This window comes from Pseudorca crassidens, chromosome 10 (assembly GCF_039906515.1).
Source record: "Pseudorca crassidens isolate mPseCra1 chromosome 10, mPseCra1.hap1, whole genome shotgun sequence".
NCBI classification, from domain to species: Eukaryota; Metazoa; Chordata; class Mammalia; order Artiodactyla; family Delphinidae; genus Pseudorca; species Pseudorca crassidens.
In genome coordinates this window covers 64,481,481-64,506,115 of record NC_090305.1, presented here as the reverse complement: position 1 = coordinate 64,506,115, position 24,635 = coordinate 64,481,481, and the positions used below count along the sequence as shown (strand labels likewise).

Here is a 24,635-nt window from a genome sequence, read left to right as displayed (position 1 = left end):
AAATCAGAAAGAGAAAAACAAATACCACATGCTAACATATATATGTGGAATTTAAAAAAAAAGTTATGAAGAACCTAGGGGCAGGACAGGAATAAAGACGCAGACGTAGAGAATGGACTTGAGGGCACGGGGAGGAGGAAGGGTAAGCTGGGACAAAGTGAGAGAGTGGCATGGACTTATATATACCACCAAATGTAAAATAGATAGCTAGTGGGAAGCAGCCGCATAGCACAGGGAGATCAGCTCGGTGCTCTGTGACCACCTAGAGGGGTGGGATAAGGAGGGTGGGAGGGAGAGCAAAGGGGGAGGAGATATGAGGATATATGTGTATGTATAGCTGATTCACTTTGTTATAAAGCAGAAACTAACACACCATTGTAAAGCAATTACACTCCAATAAAGATGTAAAAAAATATATAATAGAAATTTAAAAAAATCAATGGGAAAACAAGGTTTAAAATGGCAATAAATACATACTTATCAATAATTACCTTAAATGTCAATGGACTAAAGGCTCCAATCAAAAGAAACAGAGTGGCAGACTGGATTAAAAAAATAAGAGCCTACAATATGCTGCCTACAAGAGACCCACTTTGGGGCAAAGGACACACATAGATTAAAAGTGAGGGGATGGAAAAAGACATTTCATGCAAACGGAAATGACAAGAAAGCAGGGGTCACAATACACATATCAGACAAAATAGACTTTAAAACAAAGGCTATAAAGAAAGATAAAGAAGGACACTGTACAATGATAAAAAGATCAACACAAGGAGAGGATATTACACTTGTCAACATATATGCACCCAACACAGGAACACCCAAATAAATAAAACAAATACTAACAGACATAAAGGGAGAAACTAACAAGAATACATTAACAGTAGGAGACTTTAATACCCCACTCACATCAATGGACAGATCTTTGAGACAGAAAATCAATAAGGCAACAAAGATCCTAAATAATACAATAGAAAAGTTAAACTTAATTGATATCTTCAGGACATTACATCCAAAAAAACCCAGAATACACATTCTTTTCAAGTGCACATGGAACATTCTGTAGGACTGACCACATACTAGGGCACAAAACAAGCCTCAACAAATTTAATAGTATAGAAATTATTTCAAGCCTCTTTTCTGACCACAACAGCATGAAACTAGAAATCAACCACAGAGAAAGAAACAAGAAAAAACCAATTACATGGAGACTAAACAACATACTACTAAAAAAACCAAAGGGTCAGCAAGAAAAATCAAAGAAATTAAAAAATACCTTGAGGCAGGGCTTCCCTGGTGGCTCAGTGGTTGAGAGTCTGCCTGCCAATGCAGGGGACACAGGTTCGTGCCCCAGTCCGGGAAGATCCCACATGCCGCAGAGCGGCTGGGCCCGTGAGCCATGGCCGCTGACCCTGCGCGTCCGGAGCCTGTGCTCCGCAATGCGAGAGGCCACAACAGTGAGAGGCCTGCGTACCACAAACAAAAAAAAAACAAAAACCTTGAGACAAATGACAATGAAAACACAACCATAAATATCTCTGGGATGCAGTTCTTAGATGCAGTTCTTAGAGGGAAGTTCATAGCAATACAGGCCTTCCTTAAGAAACAGGAAAAATCTCAAATAAACAACCTAGCCCACCATCTAAAAGAATTAGAAAAAGAAGTACAAACAAAACTGAAAGTCAGCAGAAGGAAGGAGATAATAAAGATCAGAGAGGAAATAAATAAAACAGAGATAAAAGAACAAGACAAAAAAATCAATAAAACCAAGAGCTGGTTTTTTGAAAGGGTAAACAAGATTGACAAACCTCTAGCCAGGCTCACCAAGAAGAAAAGAGAGAAGACACAAACAAAATAAGAAATGAAAGAGGAGAAATCACAACAGATACTGCAGAAATACAAAAAGCCGTAAGAGAATACTATGAATAATTATAGGCCAACGAATTTGACAACCTCAAAGAAATGGACAACTTTCTAGAAACATACAGCCCATCAAAACTGAATGAATGGGCTTCCCTGGTGGCGCAGTGGTTGACAATTTGCCTGCCAATGCAGGGGACATGGGTTCGAGCCCTGGTCTGGGAAGATCCCACATGCCGCGGAGCAACTAGGCCCGTGAGCCACATCTACTGATCCTGTGCGTCTGGAGCCTGTGCTCCACAACACGAGAGGCCGCAACAGTGAGAGGCCCATGCACTGCAATGAAGAGTGGCCCCCGCTCGCTGCAACTAGAGAAAGCCCATGCACAGAAACGAAGACCCAACACACACCCTGATACCAAAACCAAAGACACTACCAAAAAAGAAAATTACAGGTCAATATCTTTGATGAATATAGACACAAAAATTCTCAAAGCAAATCCAAGAATACATAAAACAGGTCATACACCACAATCAAGTTGGATTCATCTCAGGGTCACAAAGATGGTTCAACATACACAAGTCAATCAATGTGATACACCACATTAACAAAAGAAAGGACAGAAACCAGGACTTTCCTGGTGGCCCAGTGGTTAAGACTCCATGCTTCCACTGCAGGGGGCATGGGTACAATCCCTGGTCAGGGAACTAAGATCCCATGTGCCACATGGCATGGCCAAAAAAAACGAAACAGGGGGGTGAGGGGCAGAAATGACAGAAGCTACATGATCATCTCAAAAGATACAGAAAAAGAATTTTATAAAATTCAACATCCATTCATGATAAAAACCCTTACAAAAGTGGGTATAGAGGGAATATAACTCGACATAATAAAAGCTATTTATGAACTTCCCTGGTGGTGCAGTGATTAAGAATCCGCCTGCCAAAGCAGGGAACATGGGTTTGAACCCTGGTCCTGGAAGATCCCACATGCCACAGAGCAACTAAGCCCGTGCGCCACAACTACTGAGCCTTGCTCTACAGCCTGCAAGCCACAACTACTGAGACCATGTGCCACAACTACTGAAGCCTGAGGGCCCAGAGCCCGTGCTCCACAACAAGAGAAGCCACCACAATGAGAAGCCTGCTTGCCCCAACTAGAGAAAGCCAGCGTGCAGCAATGAAGACCCAACGCAGCCAAAAATTTAAAAAAATAAGTTTTTAAAAAAAAAACACCTCATGGTAACTGCAAACTGAAAATCTATAATAGATACACACACACAAAAAAAGAAGGAATCCAAATAAAACACTACAGTCAGTCATCAAATCACAAGAGAACAAAAGGGTAGAAAAAAGACTTACAAAAACAAATCAAAGGGGCTTCCCTGGTGGCACAGTGGTTAAGAATCCACCTGCCAATGCAGGGGACACGGGTTCGAGCCCTGGCCTGGGAAGATCCCACATGCCGTGGAGTAACTAAGCCCGTGCGCCACAACTACTGGCCTGAGCTCTAGAGCCTGCAAGCCACAACTACTGAGCCCATGTGCCACAACTACTGAAGCCTGCGCGCTTAGAGCCCGTGCTCCGCAACGAGAGAATCCACGACAATGAGAAGCCCATGCACAGCAGTGAAGAGTAGCCCCCACTCACCACAACTAGATAAAACCCACGCACAAAAACGAAAACCCAACACAGCCAAAAATTAATTAAAAAACAACAACAACAAATCCAAAACAATTAACAAAATGGCAATAACATAATATCGATAATTACCTTAAACATAAACAGATTAAATGCTCCAACCAAAAGACACAGACTGCTTGAATGGATACAAAAACAAGACCCATTTATATGCTGTCTACAAGAGACCCACTTCAGATCTAGGGACACATACAGACTGAAAATGATGATACAGAAAAAGGTATTCCATGCAAATGGAAATCAAAAGAAAGCTGGAGTAGCAATACAGTAAGTCCCCTACAAACCTTCAAGTTGCAAACTTTCAAAGATGTGAACGTGCATTCTCATGTCTAATCATGTAAGTCAGTTCATGTGTCTGGCGTACATTGTCACATGCGTGCATCCTCTACCGGTGGCTGTGTTTTTGTGTACTTTACTGTACAGTACTGTATAGAGTACAGTAGTATAGTATCTTTATTTCCAGCCCAGGATGTCCGGAAGCAAGCATAAATGCAGCGGTGGTGTAGCTGGTACAGTACTACCCAAACATCACTGGAACATTTTTTTCAAGACGGTAGATGGAATTGAAGGAATCAGAACCTGCACCGTCAACTTCAGGCGTGAGTGAAACTGCAGCTTGCCCTCCATCTCCTATTGCTGATAATCCATCAGCCCTACCATCTCCCACCTCCTCTCCCTCCTCCAGTCAGTAACTCTTCTTGCCTGTTCACTCGATACCAGCCCCTATATGCAGTTGTTGTACTGTATTACTGTACTTTTCAAGGTACTATATTGTAAGATTAAAAATGTTTTCTTTATTTTTTGTGGGTTTTTTTAATGTATTATTTGTGTGAAAAGTATTATAAACCTAACACAGTACAGTACTATACAGCTGACTGTGTTAGCTGGGTACCTAGGCTAACTCTGTTAGACTTACAAACAAAACGGGACTTACGAACACACTCTTGGAACAGAACTCGTTCGTATGTAGGGAACTTACTATACTCATACCAGATAAAACAAACTTTAAAATAAAGAGTGTTATAAGAGACAAAGAAGGACACTACATAATGATCAAGGGATCAATCCAAAAAGAAGATATAACAATTGTAAATATATATGCACCCAACACAGGAGCACATCAATATATAAGGCAAATACTAACAGCCATAAAAGGAGAAAGCAACAGTAACACAGTAATGGTGGGGGACTTTAACACCTCACTTTCATCAAGGGACAGATCATCCAGACAGAAAGTCAATAAGGAAACACAGTCCTTAAGACACATCAGACCAGATGAACTTAATTGATATTTATAGTGCAGTCCATCCAAAAGCAGCAGAATACAGATTCTTTTCAAGTGCACATGGAACATTCTCCAAGACTGATCACATGCTGGGCCACAAAGCAAGCCTTAGTAAAGTTAAGAAAATTAAATCATATCAAGCATCTTCTCTGGCCACAAGACTGAGATTAGAAATCAACTACAAGGGGAAAATGATAAAAAACACGAACACATGGAGGCAAATAATATGGTACTAAACCATCAATGGATCACTGAATAAATCAAAGAGGAAATCAAAAAATACCTAGAGAAACATGAAAATGAAAGCACAATGATCCAAAACCTATGGGACACAGCAAAAGCAATTCTAAAAGGGAAGTTTACAGCAATACAATCTTACCTCAGGAAACAAGAAAAATCTCAAACAACCTATCCTTACACCTAAAGCAACTAGAGAAAGAAGAACAAACAAAACGAGAAGTTAGTAGAAGGAACGAAATCATAAAGACCACAGCAGAAATAAATGAAATAGAGATGGAGAGAACAATAGAAAAGATCAAAGAAACTAAAAGCTGGTTCTTTGAAAAGATAAACAAAATTGATAAACCTTTAGCCAGTTTCATTAAGGAAAACAGGGACAGGGCTCAAATCAGTAAAATTAGAAATGAAAACTAAGTTACAACTGACAGCACAGAAATATTGGGTTGGCCAAAAAATTTGTTCGGTTTTAAGTAAAAATAAAAGACACACTTTTCATTTTCACCAAGAACTGTATTCAACAATGTATTCGGTAACCAAATGAACTTTTTGGCCAACCCAATACAAAGAATCACAAGCGACTACTACATGCAGCTATATGCCAATAAAATGGAAACATAGAAGAAATGGACAAATTCTTAGAAAGGTACAATCTTCCCAGACTGAACCAGGAAGAATGAGAAAATATGAACAGACCAATCACAAGTACTGAAATTGAAACTGTGATTTAAAAACTCCCAACAAACAAAAGTCCAGGACCAGATGGCTTCACAGGCAAATTCTATCAAACATCTAGAGAAAAGAGTTAATACCTGTCCTTCTAAAACTATTCCAAAAAATTGCAGAGGAAGGAACACTCCCAAACTCATTCTATAAGGCCACCATCCAGAAAGTGTCCAGAAAGTAGACATACAGGGAACACACCTCAACATAATAAAGGCCATATATGACAAATCTATACCTAACATCAAACTCAATGGTGAAAAGCTGAAAACATTTCCTCTAAGATCAGGAACAAGACATGGATGCCCACTCTTGCCATTTTTATTCAACATAGTTATGGAAGTCCTAGCCATGGTGATCAGAGAAGAAGAAGAAATAAAAGGAATCCAAATTGGAAAAGAAGAAGTAAAACTGTCAACTGTTTGTAGATAACATGATACTATACACAGAAAATCCTAAAGATGTCACCAGAAAACTACTAGAGGTCATCAATGAATTCGTAAAATTGCAGGATACAAAACTAATACACAGAAATCTGTTGCATTTCTATATACTAACAACAAAAGATCAGAAAGATTAATCAAGGAAACGATCCCATTTACCATCACAACGAAAAGAACAAAATACCTAGGAATAAACCTACTTAAGGAGGCAAAAGACCTGTACTCAGAAAACGATAAGATATTGATGAAAGAAATTAAATATGACACAAACAGATGGAGAGATATACCATGTTCTTGGATTGGAAAAATCAATACTGTGAAAATGACTATACTGCCCAAAACAATCTACAGATTTAATGCAATCCCTATCAAATTACCAATGGCATTTTTCACAGAATTAGGGAAAAAAAATTGTTTTTAAGTTTTTTTTTTGATGTGGACCATTTTTAAAGTCTTTATTGAATTTTTTACAATATTGCTTCTGTTTTATGTCTTTGGTTTTTTTGGCCATGAGGCATGTGGGATCCTAGCTCCCCAACTGGGGATCAAACCCACACCCCCTGCATTGGAAGGCGACGTCTTAACCACTGGACCACGAGGGAAGTCCCTAGAACAAAAAATTTTACAATTTGTATGGAAACACAAAAGACCCCAAATACCCAAAGCAATCTTGAGAAAGAAAAACAGAGCTGGAGGAATCAGGCTCCCTGACTTCAGACTATACTACAAAGCTACAGTAATCAAAACAGTATGGTACTGACACAAAAACAGAAATACAGATCAATGGAACAGGATAGAAAGCCCAGTGATAAACCCACACACCTATGGTCACCTAATCTATGACAAGGGAGGCAAAAATATACAATGGAGAAAAGACAGTCTCTTCAATAAATGTGTGGGAACTGCTGGGAAAACTGGACAGCTACATGCAAAAGAATAAAATTAGAACGCTCCCTAACACCATACACAAAAATAAACTCAAAATGTATTAAAGGGGCTTCCCTGGTGGTGCAGTAGTTAAGAATCCGCCTGCCAATGCAGGGGACATGGGTTCAAGCCCTGGTCTGGGAAGATCCCACATGCCATGGAGCAACTAAGCCCGTGCACCACAACTACTGAGGCTGCGCTCTAGAGCTCGCGAGCCACAACTACTGAAGCCCACGTGCCTACAGCCTGTGCTCCGCCACAAGGGAAGCCACCACAATGAGAAGCCCGCGCACCACAACAAAGAGTAGCCCCTGCTCGCCGCAACTAGAGAAAGCCCGCGCGCAGCAACAAAGACCTGATGCAGCCAAAAATTAATTAATTAATTTTTAAAAATGTATTAAAGACCCGAATGTAAGGCCGGACACTATAAAATTCTTAGAGGAAAACATAGGCAGAACACTTTTTGACATAAATCACAGCAAGATCTTTTTCTATCCATCTCCTGGAGTAATGGAAATAAAAACAAATATAAACAAATGCAACCTGATTAAACTTAAAAACTTTTGCACAGCAAAGGAAACCATAAATAAAACAAAAAGACAACCCTCAGAATGGGAGAAAATATTTGCAAATGAAGCAACTGACAAGGAATTAATCTCCAAAATATACAAACAGCTCATGCAGCTCAATATCAAAAAAACAAATAACCTAATCAAAAATGGGCAGAATATCTAAATAGATATTTCTCCAAAGACGACATAGAGATGGCCAAAAAGCACATGAAAAGATGCTCAACATCACTATCAAAGAAATGCAAATCAGAACTACAATGAGGTTATCACCTCACACTGGTCAGAATGGCCATCATCAAAAAATCTACAAACAATAAATGCTGGAGAGGGTATGGAGAAAAGGGAACCCTTCTACACTGTTGGTGGGAATGTAAATTGGTACAGCCACTATTGAGAACAGTACGGAGGTTCCTTAAAAAACTAAAAATAGAGCTACCATATGATCCAGCAATCCCACTCCTGGGCATATATCCAGAGAGAACAATTGTTTGAAAGGATAGATGCACCCCAATGCTCACGGCAGCACTATTTAAAATAGCCAAGACATGGAAGCAACCAAAATGTCCATCAACAAATGAATGGCTAAAGAAGATGTGGGGTGTGTGTGTGTGTGTGTGTGTGTGTGTGTGTATAAATAAACACACACACACACATATAATGGAATATTACTCAGCCATATAAAATTATGCTATTTGCAGCAACATGGATGGACCTAGAGATGATCATACCAACTGAAATCAGACAGAGGAAGACAAATATCATGTTATCACTTATAGGTAGATATGAAAAACTGATACAAATGAACTAATTTACAAAACAGAAACAGACTCACAGACTTAGAAAACAAACTTAGGATTACCGAAGAGGAAAGGTGGGGGAGGAGGAATATATTAGGAGGTTGGGATTAACCTGTATACACTAATATATATAAAATAGATAATCAGCAAGGACCTACTGTATAGCACAGGGAGCTCTACTCAACACTCTGTAATAACCTACATGGGAAAAGAATCCGAAAAAGAATAGATATATGTATATGTATTACTGGATCAGGTTGCTGTACACCTAAAACAAACACAACGTGGTAAATCAACTATACTCCAACATAAAATAAAAATTTAAAAAAAAAAGAAAAGAAAAAAAGAAATGCCTACTCTATTCCCCTCAGGCCTCGGTGACCTTGGCTGGTGTCACATCCCTAAAGCCTGAGCAGGCTTGGGTCCCGAGGCTGGACTGTTATGGGGCTGAGGGAGCTGAGGAGGATGTGCCAGCAAATGAGCCCCCCCCTCGCCCCCGCAGACATATAGTGCCTGGTCCCTCTGCACGAAACCACAATCTCCAGATCCAGGTGGGCCCTCCTACAGTTAAACCAAGTCTAGTGTACCCAAAGAATGTTGGACCCTCTGGGCTGAAACAGCTTTGAAAAGTCAGCTGGCCTCCAAGTCTCCTGGTGGGGGGATTCCCACCTCCAGCCTCCTTCCTTAGAGTTACCCCACCTACGTACACCACCCCACCTACATACAACACCACAGCGGTTTGGCAGGGGTTGGGATTTGTCTTGGGGGTGAAAGGTAAGGGGGAAGAAGTAATGGAACAGAAGCCTGAAAGGTTCGAAAGGATACATGCACCCCAATATTCACTGCAGTGCTGTTTACAATAGCCAAGACATAGAAGAAACCTAAATGTCCACCGACAGATGAATGGATAAAGAAGATGTGGGACAGGACTTTCCCTGATGGCACAGTGGTTAAAAATCCGCCTGCCAATGCAGGGGACACAAGTTCAATCCCTCGTCCAGGAAGATCCCACATGCTGTGGAGCAACTAGGCCCATGCGTCACAACTTCTGAGACTGCGCTCTAGAGCCCACGAGCCACAACTACTGAGCCCACGCACTGCAACTACTGAAGTCTGTGCACTCTAGGGCCTGTGTACCGCAACTACTGAGCCTGTGTGCCACAACTACTGAAGCCCGCATGCCTACAGCCCACACTCCACAACAAGAGAAGCCACCACAATGAGAGGCCCGTGCGCCGCAACAAAGAGTAGTTCCTGTACGCTGCAACTAGAGAAAGCCCACGCACAGCAACAAAGACCCAATACAGCCAAAAATAAATAATTTTTTAAAAAAATTTGCTACATATATACAATGGAATATTACTCAGCCATTAAAAAGAATGAAATAATGTCATGTGCAGCAACATGATGAACCAGGAGATTACCACACTAAGTGAAGTAAGTCAGACAAGAGACAAATATCATATGATATCACTTCTATGTGGAATCTTAAAAAAAAGATACAAATGAACTTATCTACAAAACAGAAAAAAACTCACAGACTTATAAAACAAACTTATGGTTACCAAAAGGGAAAGGTGGTGGGGGAAGGATAAACTGGGAGTTTGGGACTGACATATACACACTACTATATTTAAAACAGATAATCAACAAGGACCTACTGTATAGCACAGGGAACTCTACTCAATATTGTGTAATAACCTAAATGGGAAGAGAATTTGAAAAAGAACAGATATCTGTATAACTGAATTACTTTACTGTATACCTGAAACTAACACAATATTGTAAATCAACTATACTCCAATATAAAATAAAACTTAAAGAAAAATTATTAGATAAACCAAGAAAAAAAATACCACTGTTGTATGCTCACTGATACAGAAACATATCCACAGTATGTTAAGTGAAAAAGGCAGGCTACATAGGCAGTATAGGTGGTACGTGGTCCTACTGTGGTTTTATATAGTATATATAAATAACATTAAAATATATATATATATATATACAAAAAAATTGTGAAAAGGGTTTTTTCTTTTGCTTTTTGATTTTAGTATTTTCAAATTTTTCTATCATTAATTTTGCTGCTTTTACAGAGGAAAAAATACTGAATTAAAATAAGAAGACAGTTCTAGGTGGTTTCTTTACTTCCCTATCAAACCAATTCTGTCCACACCTGCATAAAAACACTATCCTCCTACCTGTCTGAGCAACTCCAGCTTCTTCAGTTCCTCATTGTAGGCTTCTGGATTCTCTCCATAATTCTTCTGGACAAACTAGGGAGAGAGAGAGAAGATTGTAAACCAGGGATAGAGCATACTGCCCTGCTCCTGCTCCTGCCCTCCGAGTCCTCGGCAATCACCAGTCAGGGCTCAGGATGGAGTCCAGACCCACAACCACGAGCTCATCTCCTGGGCTGCAAGAAACTCGACCTCAATAATGGGACAGCACCAAGATGCTGACTGCGGGAGCCTCCTCCATTGAATAAAATGGAAAAGAAGACTGGACAACCTGAATGGAACACCCTGGCTGGCCCTCATCATGCTGCAGCCCTCTCTCTATGAAGCCCAGGACTCTGCCAGCTCAGGAAGCTGGGGAACTCAGCTGTCTGAAATGGGATCCTACTGAGCATCCCAAAATGGGCCAGAAATTCAAGCCTCCCTCAAGTACTGGTCCCTGGTGTGTCCTGGGGTCACAGTCATAATCCTGACCCAACAGCAAATGTAGTAGGAAGAAGAACCAAAGAAGAGTGGGAGCGCAAAGCCTTCTTCACCAGCCCGCCTTCCTGCGGAAAGGGCACCACAGAAGTAAGTGATCTCATTGGTGAGGAAAGGCCTGTGGATGTGTGATGGGAATGACCCAGACAGGGGGAGGGGAGAGGAGGGGGCCCATATCAGAGAAGGGACTGGCATGCCTGCCCACAACAGCACTCACCACCTCTTGGACAGTGAGCACACTCACCAGCCTGGAGGCACGGCCTGGACCAAAGGGCCCCTTGTTCACCTAAGATCAACAGACTAAGGCAGCTGGAACTACTCCTGTTGCAGGAGGTCCTGTGGGACAGAGGCCGAAGGGATTGGAGGGATATCTGAGAGTCCTAGAAACAAGGCTTCACCTGACATCGCTGAGAACATCTGTCCCTGTAGTCACACAATGGTAAAGGGGAGAGAGATGCTGCCTCCACTGCCAGCAAACTGTCCCTAGAGGAAACCTTCTACCTGTCTCATTCCTCCTCCAAGATCAGCAGCAAACACTTACTGAGCTCCTACCCACAGGCCAAACACTGTGCCAAGTGCCTAATAAGTCACTCAATCCTAACAACAACCCAAAGAAGCAGACATCATCATCGTCACCATTTTACAGATGAGGAAATGAGGAAACTGAGGCACAGAAGTTAAGGCATTTGCCGAGGTCACACAGCACCAATAACTGATGGGGCAGTGACTGAAATCCAGGCATTTGGGCTCCAGAGCCCATATTCTTAACCACACATTAGACCAATCCATTTCTATTTTTTAAACATGGTTCTCATAAAACAAAAAATGGGAAGCAAAAATGAATCGCCAGCCACACAATGAGTCAGTGGAGCAGACAGGTTATTGTTTAAATTCTGATAAAATCCTCCATGGCTTGATCACTCCCCCTACTGAACAGAGGAAAGAGGCGGCTGAAGGTTCTAGAGTAAAGGACAGAGACCATCTCTCAGTCATTCTCTCTATAGCTCACACCTCTGCACAGCTCAGAACAAGGTCTGGTCAGGATTTGAAGGTCACAGCAGAGTCTGAGAAGGAAGGCCCAGCAGCAGGTAGAGCCCGGGCCTTGGCACCCCAGATCAAGAGTAAGATACTAGAAGGCACTGACAGGACCCCAGCACAGCTACACAACTAACAGCTGGTGGGGGTTAGGAGGATCAGGGAACCTCCAGAGCCCAGCCAGGCTTTGGAGTAGCTGGGAATCCTTTTCTGAGGGAACAATGAGACCTATGAACAGTTTTATGCTGAAAGCATGTTCAGGGTTCAGAGCCACAGCAGGGGGCAAAACGGCGAGGAAGGAGTTATAAGTGAAAACAATAAAACAGAATGAAAAGACCACTTCCAGAGAGAAATACCAAGACTGAGTAAGTCCTGGCTATGCCCCTGGGTTGCTTTGAGATCTGTCTGGGCTTGGTTTTTCACCTGTAAAATGGAGTTAATATTATCTGCTATGAGGCTTCCCTGGTGGCTCAGTGGTTAAGAATCCACCTGCCAATGCAAGGGACACGGGTTCGATCTCTGGTCCGGGAAGATGCCACATGCCATGGAGCAACTAAGCCCGTGCGCCACAACTACTGAGCCTGTGCTCTAGAGCCACAACTACTGAGCCCACGCACCAAAACTACTGAGGGCCACACACCTAGCGCCCATGCTCCGCAACAAGAGAAGCCACCGCAATGAGAAGCCCGCGCACCGCAACGAAGAGTAGCCCCCACTCGCCGCAACTAGAGAAAGACCGTGCATAGCAACGAAGGCCCAATGCAGTCAAAAATAAATAAATTTTTTAAAAAATTATTTTAAAAAATTACCTGCTATGTCTAACTCACAGAGCTGTCATAGGTCTTGAGATATTCACTAAACAGAGGAAGAGGATGCTAAGTTGAAAATATTGTTTACAATATGCCAAGACCTGTACTAGGGACTCACATGCATTAACTCTTGATTCCCACAAGCTTATAAGGTATATTAGTCCATGTTACAGGTGAGAAAAATGAGGCCCAGGTTAATGATGTAATCATTTGTAGCAGCTGAAAGTCACCAACTATTAAGTCGAAAAGGTGGGACCTAAGGCAAGGTCTGTCTGATTCCAACGTCTATACTATTTCCATGATGGTACTCTGCTCTTTTACCGAGCAACAAATAGCCCAGAATTCTGCAGGTAAATTGAGATCACTGGAAACATCCATCCTGGGTCCTGCCATTCTTTTGCAGAGATGAGCAATCGCAGTGCTAGCACTCTGGGCCAAACTTCCTGATTCTTGACCCAGGGATATTCCTTTTGTGTCACCTTCTCTGGTACTATCATGGTCTCATTCTTCTGTGTATGCTCTTTTTTTTTTCCTGGATAATGGGGATGTTTAGCTTCTGCTCTTAATTTGATATAACACCTTGGAATTTCATGGTGCTAATTAAAGCAATAACCCAAGAAGAAAAGGCAATAAAAGGCATCACAGCTGTTGGCACTGTATTCATTCACCATGCACATTATATTTTTTTCTTCACTTGCAGGATTGACTCAAATATGGGGAATGCCTTGGGCTATTCCACATAAAATTAAGTCCCACTTACAGTGTTGTTAATGAATACAATATATGTTCTGCTACTGAATTTCAAGTGAGATTAATTTTATTCAGAGAAGGAAGTATTATTGCCAAGGGGAATCTTCAGCCCCTTGGTATCAGCAAGCCTAAGACCAAATTACAGGCCAAGAGCATCAGGGATGAGAACAGGCATTCATCCTCACCTAGTCTAACCCCTACATAAGACTCAAGGCTTCTCTCCCGCATCTCTTCTGAACAGCCCCTCCAACTGCCTGGATAACACTAGTGAGGTCGACTCAAGTTACCTCCCCTGGAGGGTGCTAGAACTAGACTAGGTCATTCAACCTAAGCACTCTCTACACACAAGTATTTATTACTTCCCAAGTAAAGAATCTGGTGTGAAAGGGATATACGGCTTTTATGTATGAGATTAAAGTCAGAGAAGAATGAACTGAACAATCCAGGTCACCTGCACCTGAAGCCATTCTGCAGTAAACTCGAGTGGGCAGATAGGCTCAAGCAGACCGGCTCAGTGACTCCAAATCTGTGATAAGAGATAAGACAGGTCACCACCAAAGGCAACTGGCAACATCCTGTGCTCCTCACTGCTGAGGAGCCAGGCACTTTTAGGCCTCTGGTCATCTCATTTCCCCATCTATGTGTGGGACAAGTTTTTCAAGAGTGAGCTGTCCCATGAGAAATCTGGAAGGGGATAAAAACTCCACAAACCTGAAAACCAGACTCTACCTACATGAGAATAAGATGAACAGTAAGAAGAGGCAACAAGAGTGTACACTCTGTGGCACAGGTCAACTGAGTGAGGGGAGCGGTAAGATCTGTCTGAATTTGAAGGAGGGTGGTACAACTGCCGGCAGCTAAAGGGACCCCAAGAAAGTACGGTTCAACCTGGGTGATGAACAGGAGGAAAGGAATTCCAGTAAGGACCGGAACAAGGACAATGACCAGCAAAAGAGACTGAAAGTTCCTATGTGAGAGGCCTGGTAAGACTGAAGTGTGAAAGGCAGGCTGAAGCGAAGTGGTGGCAGGCCTTGAACAGCGGACAGTTTCTCTGGAGTAACCTGGTGCGAAAGTGGAGACTTAGAGCAATCCAGCCAGAGAGGGAAGAGGGGAGAGGCCAAGAAGCCACTTGGTTGGTAGGGTGGCTACCTATGGTACATCTGTCCTTGAGGATGGTTTACTATGTGGATCACTAGAAGGTAAGCTCCATGAGGGCAGACATTTTTGTCATCACATACAGCCCTGAGAATGTCACTCAATAACTATTTGTTCAATGAATGAATCAGGGATGGATGTAGCACCTGAGTCCAAGTGAGCTTGACCTGAGCTCAAGTGCAGTTGGTTAAGGGCAGGTGTTTGGGACCACAGGAGGAAAGAACTTCTAACATGAACATGTGTGGCCAAATCACTCACTGATGAAGAGCACAGAGTCATCCTTCATCAGTTTCCAGTGAGCACTCTGGGCTCCAAAACACAGGTAAGGTACAGGGCTAGCAGCATTTCCCCACTAAAAAATTATGTGAGTCCAGGTATCCCAACCTAAAACTTGGCACTGCTGTTCAAAACCAACTTGCTGTTCTCCTGGCTCTTATTTCACATTATTCCATAATTGAAGGCATATCCATCAGGAATGAAAACCAGTACTAACCATTATGAAAGGTTTTTTTCAAAGGCCCAGCTCTCACAAATAAAGAAACCCTTTACCTTCTTGAAAAACTCCTATTTATTCTTCAAAACCCACCTCCTTGGCAAGCCTCCCCTGATGGCCCCTCCTTAGGCTGGTACTTCTGTACACACTGCACATATCTCTACTCTTCCACTGATGTCACAATCTAATTTTTAAATCTCCTCTACCAAACTATGTATTCCATGAAAAAAAGGACTCTTATTCATCTGTATTTCAGGACTCCGCATGGTGCTCAACAGATTGACCTCAACAGAACCATTTTCATTCTACTATCCTAAATTAAATTCTACTCCTAAGCTCTAAGTCATTGGTGAAGGTTCCTGCAGGTCGGAGCAAGGGTAGGAAAGGACAAGGGTACCAGTGGCAGAAGGTTAAGAGTGGGTTCTAGGGTTGGGGACAGGAGTCCTGGTCAGGGAGAGTTCCCAGCTGCAGTGGCTACTGTAGTCTCCTCTGCAGGAAGACAGTTCCAGAGTACCGGAAGGAGTTGGCCACCCACAAGATTGCTATTCCTTTTCAGTGGGTTCATGTAAAACATGCAACAATTTTAACCTATCAAATAAATGGTGTATCTTTCCCCAACCCCAAAATAAGGAAACAAAGAAAAAGAGCAGATGTCTAGGAAATGAATTTTTCCTCAGCATCTGATACCACCTTAGTAAATGGCTAATGAGTAACTCCTCCCATGGAGGCCCAGGGGCTCCCAGGAGATCACTGCTCACATAATACCTTGTGGGCTAGGTGTTAAGTGACAAGAGCATCAGAGGCTAAGTTCAAACAAAAAGATCTCCAAGGAGTTCCTGGACTAAGATTTAATCCACTGGATTTCCATAAATTTATGGTCACCATCTCTTAATTCCCTCTCAACTGTCAATCATCTGAGAAACATTTTCCTGCATGCCAACTATGAAAAAGGGACCCTGCTAGGTTCTGAGGAGCAGGGAGATGCCTCTCAGGTTACTTACAATAGAAGAGTGGGGTTAAAACATAGCGCACGTAACTGTCACTAGGAAAAGGATAAAAAGAGTGAGGAATTCAGAGAAGGGAAAGATTAATCCAGATGAAAGAAGGCTTGTGGATGAGACAGAGCTTAAACTGGACCTTGAAAGACTGACAGAATCAATAAATAGAGATTAAAGAAGAGCCCCATCGGGACTTCCCTGGTGGTCCAGTGGTTGAGACTTCATCTTCCAATGCAGGGGGGTGGGTTCGATTCCTGGTCGGGGAACTGAGATCCTGCATGCCTCGGGGCCAGGGGGACAAGACGTGAAGCATAGGCAATACTGTGACAAATTCAATAAAGACTTTAGAAGTGGTTCACATCAAAAAAAAAACAACAAAAAAATTTTTTTTTTAAAAAAGAAGAACCCCATCCCCACTCCAGAGGGCAAAGACGTGAGCTCTTCTGGGTGGGAGGAATTCCACAACCAAAGGCACAGAAGAGCAAACATACAGAGAATGTTAAGGGAACAGCAAGTAGCTGTGAACAGAATCTGGGATACTTGTATCAGAAGCACGTAGATCAAACACATACTGAGCCCTGAAAAAATGATGAAAGAACTGGGGTAGGTCAGAGAGTATTCTGAATAGGTTACGGTTGAACTAGAAAACAAAGTTTTGCTGTGTTTTAGAAAAATTCACCTAATTGAATTAAAAGAGCAGATGGAAGATAAATCCACTGGATAAAATCTTAGCCCAGGAACTCCTTGGAGATCTTTTTGTTTAAACTTAGCCTCTGATGCTCTTGTCACCTACACCTAGCCCACAAGGTATTATGTGAGCAATGTTCTCCCTGGGAGCCCCTGGGCTTCCATGAGAGGAGTTACCAAACTCTGGGAAAGAGGTAACAAATTTTTGGAATTTTAGATCAATTAATCTAATTTCCTGGTTTTACAAATGAGGGAAAAGATGCCCAAAGAGATTAAACGATGGACTCAAAGGGATACAAACTGTTAGTGTCTGAACTGAGGCAGTGGCAGTGTCAAGAGAGAATGGGAGACCTTCCTCGGAAACTACTTCTCAATTTATTTTCTTTGTCCTATTTTTTTCCTCAAGCACCTTACTGAAAAAAACCACAAGGATATCAACCTGCAAGAGCCTCCTGGTTGTTCCTTTTTACTTCTGCTCTGACCCCCAATGCTACCAGGTGGTCATTCCCAAGGCAGCAGATGTCTCAGAGGGCTTCTGATGCCCAGTCGACACACCTGGCCCCGCTTTGTACCAGCCACACCTGATCTCGCCACAGCGATCCCTCGCCTCCGTCAGCGCCAAACCTGCCAGCCTCTTCCGTCCAACTGAAGGTTCAACAAATGACTCCTAAAGTCTCTCCGGAAGCTACAACACTGTTTATCCCCTCTGGGCAGTCGTGAAAGGCAGTAACCCTTCCCCAAATGACACGGAACTGTATTTTCTGGTCCAAAGGATCTCCAGATTAGGGTTCTTCTTCTGAGGAGACCAGACAGAATGGCACCAAGTGTCAGAGAGACTCCAATCGCAGAGGTCAGGCATTCCTGTGGCTCACGGAGCTCTCATCTTAAAACACATCCTGAGCCATCCTCAGCGTCTGTCCCAGTCCGGTCGTGGACAGACAGCGCACCGAGGGCCGGGCACAGCTTTTCCACCCAGCCGTTCAGGGAGGGCCGCCCACTGCTCCCCGCAGGGCGGTCCTGGCGTGGATTAGGGGCGGAGCAGAACGAGGTCCAGAGCGTCACAGCGAGGAAGTGAGGTGCCTGGATGGGAATCTTGGATGGCCGAGGAGACAGCGGGTGCTACCAGGGGCCTGTGGGCGCGCAGGGGTGGGTTGGGGTGAGATGGGGGTGGGCCAAGCTAAGGAAAGCCAGCGGAGGCCCCTCCTGGCCTCACCCGACGTCGCGACAGGGTCTGGGGAGATGATGGACGCGCAGGGGGCGTCCCGCGCCGGCAGACGACAGAGATACGCGGGAGAAGCGGGGGCGGGGAGGAGGCGCACTCACCTTCTTCACGGCCGGCTGAAAGTGGAAGTCACCGGCCTCTTTCAGGTCCAGCCAAATCATAGGCATGCGGGGCACGGCCTCCATGGCGGCTGCCGCCCGCCGGCCACTCGGCCGCTCCGCTAGCTTTTCCAGGTACTAGCTCAGCTGTAGGCACCGCGCCGCCCCTCCACGCCGGAAGTTACTGGTCACGCTGGGATAAAAGAATGCCCCCACGGCCTGCTGGGAGATGCGGTCCCCGCCCGCACAGCCTTTCGCGCAGGCTCATCTTCCATTGCGCATGCTCAGCCTCCTCCACGGGGCGTGTGTAGAGGGCAAATCTCCAGCCCGAGGCGAAAGGGTTTCTGGGAGTAGTAGTCTACCTGCGCTTAAATGCCAGACAGGGTAGTAACTGGTTTCTTCCTCCTGGAGGAAGTAGACCTGCTGGATTGGCTCTGGCCCGAGGTGCTCCCCACTCAGGGGAAGGGCGTAAAAGAACGTAACCGTGAACTTGTAGACTTAAGTAGTGTCGAGGGCCTTGGTAGATGGGGTTAGGTGCGGTGGTAGAGATAACGTGGCGGCAGGCCACTCAGAAGAGGTGACTTAAAAACTGAGCCTTGGGCTTCCCTGGTGGTGCAGTGGTTGAGAGTCCGCCTGCCGATGCAGGGGACACTGGTTCGTGCCCCGCTCCGGGAGGATCCCATATGCCGCGGAGCGGCTGGGCCCGTGGGCCATGGCCGCTGGGCCTGCGCGTCCGTACGGGGCGGGGGAGGCCACAGCAGTGAGAGGCCCGCGTACCGCAAAAAAAACAAAAACAAAAAACTGAGCCTTGGGGTAGGGGCCTCCAGGCCAAGAGGGAGACAGGGCTAAGAAGAGAGCAAGAGGTTTCATTCCAGGTGTCGAGCTTTGGAACAGAGGAGTGACTGGTTGGAGACTGGCACACTCGGTCCAGCCTGTAAGGCCGGGCACTGCCTAAGAGATGGGCACGTCCGTTTGTGATGATGAGAAAAAAGGCGTAGATGGTGTGTAAAGCGGAAAAAAAAAAAAAGAGGCCTAGAGCAATGTGGGTAGATGGGGGTGGGGATGAATATATACAGCCACGGGAGTACCTTTCCGACTGTCTGGAAGCGGACCAGGGAGAAGAGAACAGCTATTGCCTCTGAAGAGGTAACCTGTAGAGAAGGGATTTTAAACTCATGTATATATTACCTAGCTTTAAAAACAAATAAGATGGAGAATGGTTTGCTAGATAGGGCAAAAGTGGAAGCAAGGAAATCTGTGAGGAGCCTTTTGTAGTCTTGCAGGAGACAAGTGATGTCAGGTTGGGGCAAAGGGAGATGAAACGTGGGCAGATTTGAGAAATGTTTTGGAAAAACGTATCAGAACTTGGGGTGAATGGATGTAGGGGGTTGAGAATATAAAAGATTATTGCCAAGTTTCTAGTTGGTATAGCTGGGTGGCTCCACGACTGTTTACCGACATGGGAAAATGCGGAGAGGAACAGGTTTGGAAGGGAAGAGCAAAGGTTCAGGGCTGTTTCTGTTAAGCTGGATATAGATGCCCTTATGTTGTTCAAGAGAAGATGTGGAGGAGACCACGGGATGTGTGATCTGGGCTCAGAAGAGGGTGCTCATCCATAATCAAGGGCCCAGGTCCCCTTTGCAATCAAGGACCTTCATGCCAATTGGAGTTAGAGCAAAAGAAAATGCAAGTACTACACCAGTGTTCACAGCAGCATTATTTACAACAGCCAGAAGGTGGACATAAACCAAATGTCCATCAACAGATGAATGGATAAACAAAGTGTAGTATAACATACACTGAACTATTTTACTCAGCCTTAGAAAGGAAGGAAATTTGGATATTGGATTGGCCAAAAAGTTTGTTCAGGTTTTTCTGTAACATCTTAGGAAAAAACCTGGACAAACTTTTTGGCTAACCCAGTACATGCCACAACATAAATAAACCTTGAAGACATTATGCTAAGTGAAATAAGCCAGATACAAAATGGCAAATATTGTGTGATTCCACTTAAATCAGTTAACTAAAAGTAGTCAAATTTGTAAAAATAAAAAGTAGAATGGTGATTGCTCAGGGACTGGGAGGAGGAGGGAATGGGGAATTAGTATTCAGTGGGTACAGGGTTTCAGGATGGGATGATGAAAAAGTTCTGGAGATGGATGGTGGTGATGGTTGCACAACAATGTGAATGTACTTAGTGCCACTGAACTGTACACTTAAAAATGGCTAAAATGGTAAACTTTATGTTAGGTATATTTTACCACAATAAAAACTTAAAAAAAAAAAATCCAAGGGCTTCCCTGGTGGCGCAGTGGTTGAGAGTCTGCCTGCCAGTGCAGGGGACACGGGTTCGTGGCCCGGTCCGGAAGGATCCCACGTGCCGTGGAGCAGCTTGGCCCGTGAGCCATGGCCGCTGAGCCTGCGCGTCAGGAGCCTGTGCTCCGCAGCGGGAGGGGCCGCAGCGGTGAGAGGCCCGCGTACCGCAAAAAAAAAAAAAAAAAAAAATCCAAGACCTGGGACTTCTCTGGTGGTCCAATGGGTAAGACTCCACGCTCCCAATGCAGGGGGTCCGGGTTTGATGCCTGGTCAGGGAACTAGATCCCACATGCTGCAACTAAGAGTTCGCATTCCACAACTAAGAAGTCCACAAGCTGCAACTAAAGATCTCGCATGCCACAACAAAGATCCTGCATGCCTCAACGAAGACCTGGCACAGCCAAAAATAAATAAATACTTTAAAAAACGCAAGACCTTACAGATAATTTTTGTAAGGAAAAAGAAAAATTTACCAGCATCTTATCAGAGCTCGTATCTGGAGGACCTTCTTGGGGTCACCTGCTCAGAGGTGGAAGAATTGAGGATAAGACCACAAGTCTGAGGTCAAGGTGTCAGCAGGGTTAGTTTATTCTGAGGCCTTGCTTCTTGGTTTGTAGGTGGATGTCTTCTGCCCACGTCTTCACATGGTTTTCCTTCTGTGAATGTCTCTGTCCTAATCTCTTCTTATAAGGACACCAGTCATATTGGATTAGGGCCCACCCTCATGACCTCATGTTAACTTAATTACTTCTTTATAGATTCCATCTCCAAATAGTCACACTCTGAGGTACTGGGGGTTATTACTTCAACATATGAATTCTGGGGGACACAATTCAGCCTGTAACATATGGTCTCAGTGACATGAGGGCAATTGGCATGAGAGGCATCAAAGACCAAGAGGTCCTGTGAGGGAGACTTGAATGCTGAGGCAATGGAATGAAGATGGGTCAGTGGAGGTGAGACAGCAGAAAGGATGTCTCTGGGTTAAGGGGTGCCCTCCTTATGCACATATTTCCTCACAGAGACAGGCAGAGTTGGGAGTTTGGGGAAATCTAAGACTCACTAGTACTGGGGAAGGGTAGGCCCTGTCACAAGGGGGCAGCAAACACCCCATTCAGCCAGGTCAGTTCACCCCTTTCTCAAGACAACCCTCCTATCAGAATTGGAATGACCTCAAAGACACACAGACATCCTCCCTCATTTAATCGATGTGGATCCATTTTACTGATGTGGAAACTTAGGCCTGGATTGGGGAGTGGACCACTCAACTCTCCCAGCAAGTGGATAAAGAGTCAGGCTGGGCCTGGGTCTCCTCCCTTCTAGTTCATTTATTCAATTAATATTTATTCAACACCCACTGCACCCTATGTGCTGTTCTAGGCACTGTTGAATAAAACAGGCAAAGATCTCTGCCCTCATGAGGTTACAATCTAACGAGGCGAGATAGGTATTAACACAATAAAAAATATACAGTGTATGAGATGGCAGAAACTGCTATGGTAAAAAGAAAATGCGGAGAAAGGAGGGTGGGAATATGAGAAGGAGGACTTTTACAATTTTATATCTTTTATATGGGGTGGTCACAGAAGCCTTCACTGAAAAGATACTATTTGAGCGAAGATCTGAAGGACATGAAGGAGCAAGCCAGGGGCATAGCTAGGGGAAGAGTGTTCTAGAAAGAGAGAATAGCAAATGCAAAGTCCCTGAGCCGAGACTGTCCCTGCCATGCCTGAAGGACAGCAAGGAGGCCAGAGTGGCTGAGGTAGAGTGAGTGTGGAAAAGAGCAGTAAATGGGGTCAGGGAGGTAATGGGTAGGGCTTGCCCATGGCGTAGGGTCTCTCAAAAACTGTAATGAGGATTTGGGCTTTTCCTTGGATGACCTGGGGAAACATGGGAGGATTTGGAACGGAGGAGGGATAAATCCGATGTAAGTTTAAGGGTTCTACTGGCTGCTGTATTGATCGACTGTGGAAGGGAGTGGTGACTAGGAGGAAGGGCCCTTAACTGGGGTTGTGGATTCCCAGGACACTATTCTAGGCCCTAGAGAGGGGAGGGCGGAGACAGGAAAACTGCACCACTCAGATCCTCCTTCAGGGTCTTTTTAGGGGGTCTGGAATACGGACACACACAGGAAACATGTGAGGGTGGCTTGAAAAAGAAATATACCACAGGGGCAGCATTGGGATGGGGTCTGTTGGGTTTAGGCCAGCCAAAGAGGCCAAATCACCTCTATAGAATAGGGTGGGGCGAGTGTGAACCCAGAGGGGGCAGAGAGCCTCATGGGGTTGGTAAGGAGTGAAGGCTTCCTGGGAGAAGAGAGGTGATCCATAGGCTCCGTGCAATTCCTGTCAAGTTCCCAATGTTTTGGTGTGTGGAAGTTGACAAGCTGTTTCTCAAATTTATATGGAAAAGCAAAGGCCTAAGAAGTCTTAGAGAGGGGAAATAAAATGAGAAGCCCTGTTCCACCAGATGTGTAGTCCTGTTAGAAAGCTGAGTAGGGCTTCCCTGGTGGCACACTGGTTGAGAATCTGCCTGCCAGTGCAGGGGACACGGGTTTGAGCCCCGGTCTCGGAAGATCCCACATGCCACGGAGCAACTAAGCCCGTGCACCACAACTACTGAGCCTGCACTCTAGAGCCCACAAGCCACAACTACTGAGCCTGCACGCCACAACTACTGAAGCCTGTGCACCTAGAGCCCATGCTCCGCAACAAAGAGAAGCCACCACAATGAGAAGCCTGTGCACTGCACGAAGAGTAGCCCCCACTCGCCACAACTAAAGAAAGCCCGCACCCAGCAATGAAGACCCAATGCTGCCAAAAATAAATAAATAAATAAATTAAAAAAAAAAAAAGCTGAGTAATTGGAACAATGTGGGTATTTGCTCAAGAACACAACATTAGACCATCAGAGAACCCAGAAACAGAACCCACGTCCACTTAATGGACTCTAGAGGTGGTATTGCAAGCCAGTGAGGAAAGGAGGTACTGGTGAATACATGATGCACGTCAGTTGGTCATCCAGAGGAAAAAAATTAAATTGGAGTCTGTTATGGGTTGAATTGTATCACCCCCTGCAAAAGCTATGTCGAAGTCCTAACCCCTAGGGAGCTGTGAATGTGACCTTATTTGGAAATAGGGTCTTTGCAGATATAATCAAATTAAGATGAGATAATACTGGATTAGGGTGGGCCCTAATCCAATGACTTGTGTCCTTAACAGAAGAAATTCTGCCTCAAGATGGCCATATCAACTCATGCCTGAGTCTCTGACCTGCTGGCCTGTCCTACAAATCTTGGACTTGCCAAACCCCACAATCACCTGAGCCAATTCCTTAAAAATAACTCTGTCTGTCTATCTATGTGTCTATCTATCAACTATCTGTCTCCTATTGGTTCTGTTTTTCTGGAAAACCCTGACTGATAGAGAGCCTACTCCACACCATATTTCCAGTAGTATTTGAAGTCAAGAGAGCAGTCATCCTTGTGGGTTGGGGGAGAGAAGTGACTGGAAGTGGGGGACACAAGAAGAGCTTGTGGGATCTTATGAATATTCTGTCTGTTGATCAATCAGGATGCTAGTTATAGGAGTTTGTTTACTTACTCCTGTAAGAGGTAAATAAACCAAGCTGTACACTTCTCTTTTGTGCATTTTTTGTATATATGTTACAGTTTAATAAAAAAAAATGTTAACATAAGAAGATAATTCCAGGTATATTAAGGACCAAAATGAGAAAGACAAATATCTCTAACTTTTAAAAAGTAGATACAGGAGAATATCTTTACAAAGTTGGCTAGGGAAGAATTTCTTAAACA

At 44.2% G+C, this 24,635-nt stretch overlaps 1 long non-coding RNA gene across 2 annotated transcripts; it reads right to left on the bottom strand.

Moving 5' to 3' along the window:
- Window positions 1-1,447: 1,447 nt before the first annotated feature.
- On the bottom strand, window positions 1,448-18,718 carry LOC137232330 (uncharacterized). 2 transcript variants are annotated; one of them, XR_010946972.1, is made up of 3 exons: window positions 18,509-18,718; window positions 10,743-10,817; window positions 1,448-1,466 (listed from the first exon to the last, which is right to left on the bottom strand). It is a non-coding gene; the product is annotated as an uncharacterized lncRNA (long non-coding RNA). The 2 variants fall into 2 exon arrangements; XR_010946971.1 differs by lacking the exon at window positions 1,448-1,466 and adding an exon at window positions 1,480-6,855.
- Window positions 18,719-24,635: the final 5,917 nt, after the last annotated feature.